The sequence below is a fragment of the Schistocerca serialis genome, chromosome 7 (genome assembly GCF_023864345.2).
Source record: "Schistocerca serialis cubense isolate TAMUIC-IGC-003099 chromosome 7, iqSchSeri2.2, whole genome shotgun sequence".
In the NCBI taxonomy this organism is placed as follows: Eukaryota; Metazoa; Arthropoda; class Insecta; order Orthoptera; family Acrididae; genus Schistocerca; species Schistocerca serialis.
In genome coordinates this window covers 166435372-166441590 of record NC_064644.1, presented here as the reverse complement: position 1 = coordinate 166441590, position 6219 = coordinate 166435372, and the positions used below count along the sequence as shown (strand labels likewise).

Below are 6219 nucleotides of genomic sequence, written 5' to 3'. Positions count from 1 at the left end.
TTGTTATTTCTTGGATAACCATGATGTAAAAACTGTACAATACGTGCGAAAATCTAGTCCACTGTAAGGTCAGGTTAAATAAAAGCACTCCGTCTTCAGGCCACAAGTGGCCAGCAGGACCATGGACCACCGTGTCATGCGGATAGGAGGGGCGTGCGGTCAGCACACCGCTCTCCCGGTCGTTATGATGGTTTTCTTTGACCAGAGCCGCTACTATTCGGTAGTGTAGCTCCTCAAGTGGCATCACGAGGCTGAGTGCACCCCGAAAAATGGCAACAGTGCATGGTGACCCGGATGGTCACCCATCCAAGTGCCGGCCACGCCCGATAGCGCTTAACTTCGGTGATCTGAAGGGGAACCGGTGTATCCACTGCGGCAAGGCCGTTGCCTCAGGTTAAATAAATAAATAAATAAATAATTCTTAGGCTCACGCCACTGTTTCTCGTTTCAGTTGGACGAAGGTAGTGTTGACATTTGCCTCAGTTCATTGCTTTTGTTGACACCCGACTAACTTCATTGCTTTCCTTGATATGTGACTAAATTCATTGCTTGTGTTGACATATAGGCTCTAAATACAAGATTCCGCTACAAACAGATGGACACAGGGAGACCAGTTCCCCGGCCTCCACGCTCTGTGGACCAAAGCCCACTAACCTTATTTGTGGGGACCTTTGAGACTCTAGTGTACGAAACCTCAGTACAGTATGCACAGAGTCGCCATGCTAGTTTTGCGGAAGGCAGTTCTCCAGGGATACACTCAGCGGTTCTGAGATTCAATGAAAAGGGGATTGATACATGTATCCTTGTTAACGGAGGGCATTACGAGCATTTCACTTGGGAAATAGTTTCACGCTGTGCTGAAACATTCTTTTCCTTTGCGTTTCCCATGATTAATGTAATGATGCAGAGAAACAGAAAATGAGCTGTGACATAGAAATAAACGGTGTCCCTATCCATGTCCACATTGTCTTTCTCTACGTATGAGGAATATTTCCTGAGTCTGGTCACACCTTTTTGTTACACTCTGCAATGTTCTCGGAGAAAATCCCCAATAACTTGTTCATAAAAAATTTTCTTACTGTCCGTCTTGATTGCTTTAATCTTTTAAACGACCGGTTTTGGTTGAACATGAACCCTCCTCTGACCTGACTGTCTTGGTTACAAGAGCAACCGGTGCAATTTATCCGTTAAATTTATATGCTTCGTCACAGTACGAGTTGTTTATTTTAATTTAAGGAGCTTTAGACAAAAATTTTCATATCATACACATTTTCCTGATGTATGCTTTAATATTAAGTTGACTGCTGACATTCAAAAAGGTTATACGTTTTCTCGAGTGCGGGCGATTTTTTTTTCCTACTTTCGAGAAAGATGGATCAAAGAGTTTGCATTAAATTTTGCTTGAAAAATGGAATAAAGTGCAACACCGCATTCGAAATGTTGACAGTGGCTTTTGGAGAATCTGATACGAACAAGGCAAGAGTTTACCAGGGGTACAACCGTTTCAAAGAGGGTTGATAAGACGCTGAAGACGACGACCGTCGTGGACGCCCTGCCACAGCAATTACCGATGAAAATGTGGAAGAAGTAAGGAAAATGGTTCTGGAAAGTCGCCGAATCACCATCAGAGAGGCTACTGATGATTTCGGTATATCCTTTTTCTCATGCCAAGCAATGTTTTCGAATGTTTTGGACTTAAAAAGTCTAGCAGCAAAGTTTGTTCCAAAATTGTTGAATTTGAACCAAAAAGGATGTGGCGTGGATATGCTTAATGAAGTCGACAACGATCCCGAACTTGTAAATAAGGTGGTGGAACATGGGTATACAGGCATGACGTCGAAACCAAGGCCCAATCGTCCCAATGGAAACTATCTAAAGAGCCAAGATCGAGAAAAAAAAAAAACTCGACATGTTCAATCACATGCGAAGGTTCTTTTCACCTTTTACTGTGATTATAATGAGATAGTGCATCATGAATTTCTGCCTTATTGTCGTACAGTAATGGTCTGGTAGTTATGCGCCGTTTGCGTGAAGTAATCCGAAGAAAGCCGCCAGAATCGTTGCCAAAACCACTGGCGGAAATTGCATCACGACAATGCTGTCGTACACAACTCAAAGCCTGTTCGTGATTTATTGACAAAAAAAAAAAAAAAACAGAACTTCTCTTTTGCCTCAGCCACCATATTCGCCGGACATGGGCCTCTGCGACTTCTTTCTACTTCCGAGGCTGAAGAAAACCATGAAAGGCCGTCGTTCAACCACCACTGATGAGATGAAAACAGAATCGTTGAAGGAGCTGAACACTAATGAACAGCGAGTTCCAAACGTTCTTCAAAGATTGAGAAAAGCGTTGGCACAAGTGTATTATATTAAAGGGGGATGACTTTTAGGGGGCCAAAGTTGATGTTGAGAAATAATATTCTTCAAGAAAAATAAAAATTCCCTTTACTTTTTGATCACACGTCGTATATGCTATGAGACATGATGTAAATTTGCTCCTCTAACCGATACAATCAGGTATGAGGCAGGTTCATGTTCAACCAAAACGGGTCATTTAAAAAAAATTAAAGCACTCAAGACGGACAACAAAAAATCTGTTTTATAGTGGATGCTGAGTTTGCGTCCTATCACAAGCCTATCCATGTGGGGCCTCCGGTGACCACTGAAAAGGCGTTAAACGTAGCTTTTAATGTTCTAGAAATCATTGCCATCATCGAGATTCTTAGATTTATTGACAGTTTATTTTCCAAAAGTTAACTGAGAAACTTGGGAATTGTCATTCTTCAGGTTTCCCCGAAATCTGTCGACATCCTGAGGCGTCGGGTGTTTTTCCGGATATATTTGAAGTGCCAACTTACGAACTAATATATTTTCGCGTATAAACGCTTTTAGTGATTGTTTTGAGGGTTGGTGTGCCATGATCCATACGACCTCCCCTTGGATTCAAACCTGATCAGATCAGAGAACCTCACTCGGATGCTGACATTACTTTTAGCCCCTTGCGAAGATTGCAATACTGCAGCACAGGAAAGCTTTGATAACCTCATTATTAAAATGTCGGGGCGAGAATGGAAGCCATAATAAGAGAAAAGACTAAACAAAACCCACATGGTACGCCGTATGTGCGATGTATCCATTTGTGACTCAAACGGCTCTGAACACTATGGGACTTAACATCTGAGGTCATCAGTCCCTTGGAACTTAGAACTACTTAAACCTAACTAACCTAAGGATATCACGCACATCCATGCCCGAGGCAGGATTTGAACCTGCGACCGTAGCGGTCGCGCGGTTCCGGACTGAAGTGCATAGAACCGCTCGGCCACCGCGGCCGGCGTATCCATTTGTATTTTTGGACAGTAGTTTCAGTTACTCAGAGAAACGACGTCAAATGAATCAGAGATTAAAAGCAGAATAAGACAGGTAAAGTAAGTGCTTCTACACTCCTAGGAAACTGTCGAGATCTTTGAGTGTTTTTTTTTTTGTGGTTTTAGGGCGCACAACTTCAACGGTCATTAGCGCCCAGACTACGTTAGGAATGCACCGCGAGTCACAAGTTTAAAACAGCAACGAAACGGAAAACACGATAAAAGACAGATGGACAGGCATAGGATTAAAAAAGAAAACAGCATAATCAAATGTCCTTAGAGAGGGTTGTCAAGTTGATAAAATGAAGAACGCGAGCAGCTGCTCGTGGGTCATCCGCTAAAATGGCATCTAGAGTACATGGTAGGCCAAGATCAAGACGCAGTGTGTTAAAATCCGGACAGGACGTTAAAATGTGGCGGACCGTCAGCAATTGCCCACATGGGCAGAACGGCGGCGGCGCAGCCGTCAGCAGATGTCGATGGCTGAACCGGTAGTGTCCAATTCGTAACCGGGCCAAAACTACCTCCTCCCGCCGAGAAGGGCGTGAGAAGGACGTCCAAGCCCCGGGAATAGGTTTCAAAGCCCGAAGCTTGTTGTCTGTAAGTGCAGCCCAATCGGCATGCCACAGCGATAAAATGCGCCGACAAATGACCCTGCTACAAACTGACGAAGGGACACAACAAGAAGCTGTCCGAGGCTGGAGGACCGCAGCCTTGGCCGCGGCATCTGCAGCTTCGTTCCCAGGGATACCAACATGGCCAGGAACCCACATAAAGCTAACCGGAGAACCGACGTCCACCAGCTGCTGAAGAGGGCGTTGGATCCGGTGCACGAAAGGGTGAACCGGGTACGGATCACTGAGGCTCTGGATGGCGCTCAGGGAATCGGAGCAGATGACATATGCAGAATGTCGGTGGCGGCAGATGTATAGAACAGCCTGGTAGAGGGCAAAGAGCTCAGCTGTGAAGACCGAACAATGGCCATGGAGCCGGTATTTGAAACTTTGTGCCCCGACAATAAAAGAACACCCGACCCCGTCATTGGTGTTAGAGCCATCTGTATAAATGAAGGTCATATTAATGAACTTCGTACGAAGTTCGACAAAACGGGAGTGGTAGACTGAACCGGGGGTAACCTCCTTTGGGAGCGAGCAGAGGTCAAGGTGGACGCGAACCTGAGCCTGGAGCCAAGGTGGCGTGTGGCTCTCGTCCACTCGAAAGGTTGCAGGGAGTGAAAAATTAAGGTGTTGAAGGAGGCGACGAAAGCGAACTCCAGGGGGTAGCAGGGCAGAGACATACAACCCGTATTGACGGTCGAGAGAGTCATCAAAAAAGGAACGATAAGACGGGTGGTCGGGCATTGCCAGTAGCCGACAGGCATACCGACAAAGCAGTATATCGCGCCGGTAGGTGAGTGGCAATTCACCAGCGTCAGCATGAAGACTCGACGGGACTAGTATAAAACGCTCCGATCGCAAGTCGTAAACCCTGATGTTGTATGGAGTTGAGGCGGCGTAGGATGGACGGCCGTGCAGAGGAGTATACGAAGCTCCCATAATCCAGCTTGGAGCGGACGATCGACCGATATAGGCGAAGTAGGACGGTTCGATCCGCTCCCCACGACATACCACTGAGAACACGGAGGACATTTAGAGAACGGGTACAACGGGCAGCCAAATATGACACATGTGGAGACCAGCTAAGTTTCCTGTCAAATGTAAGACCTAAAAATTTTGTTGTCTCCACGAATGGGAGAGCAACGGGACCGAGTCGTAAGGACAGTGGGAGAAACTCTTTGTAGCGCCAGAAGTTAATACAGACCGTCTTCTCGGCAGAAAAACGGAAGCCATTGGCGACACTCCAGGAGTAAAGACGGTCAAGAGAACGCTGAAGACAGCGCTCCAGGAAACACGTACGCTGCGCACTGCAATAGATGGTAAAATCGTCCACGAAAAGGGAGCCTGATACATCATCTGGGAGGCAATCCATTATTGGATTGATTGCTATGGCGAAGAGAGCGACGCTCAAAACTGAGCCCTGTGGCACCCCATTCTCCTGGCGAAAGATGTCTGACAGGACAGAACCCACACGTACCCTGAACTGTCGATCCATTAAAAAGGAACGAATAAAAAGAGGGAGGCGACCGCGAGGGCCCCATGTATGCATGGTGCGGAGAATGCCCGCCCTCCAACAGGTGTCGTAAGCCTTCTCCAAATCAAAGAACACAGCCGCGGTCGGGCGCTTCCGCAAGAAGTTATTCATAATGAAGGTCGACAAAGTAACCAGATGGTCAACAGCAGAGCGGCGCCTACGAAATCCACATTGTACATTGGTAAGAAGGCGTCGAGACTTGAGCAGCCAAACCAAACGGGAGTTAACCATTCGCTCCATCACTTTACAGACACAGCTGGTAAGCGAGATGGGTCGATAACTGGAAGGCAAGTGCTTGTCCTTCCCCGGCTTAGGGATCGGGACAACAATAGACTCGCGCCAGCATGCGGGAACATGTCCCTCATCCAGATGCGATTGTAAGTACGAAGAAGAAAACCGTTACCCGCAGGAGAAAAGTTCTTCAGCATCTGAATATGAATAGAATCAGGCCCTGGAGCGGAGGACCGTGATCGGCCAAGTGCGTTTTCGAGTTCCCGCATGGTGAATGGGACATTATAACTTTCACGATTCGAGGAGCGGAAGTTAGGTGGCCTAGCCTCCTCTGCCTGTTTGCGGGGGAGAAAGGCAGGGTGGTAATCAGCGGAGCTCGAAACCTCTGCGAAAAAGCGGCCGAAGGCATTGGAGACAGCCTCAGGGTTGGATGGTTGGTTGGTTTGGGGAAGGAGACCAGACAGCGTGG

General features: G+C 46.9%; 1 pseudogene; it reads right to left on the bottom strand.

Moving 5' to 3' along the window:
• Positions 1–270: 270 nt before the first annotated feature.
• Positions 271–389, bottom strand: LOC126413494 (5S ribosomal RNA; annotated as a pseudogene).
• Between the last annotated feature and the right edge of the window lie 5830 nt (positions 390–6219).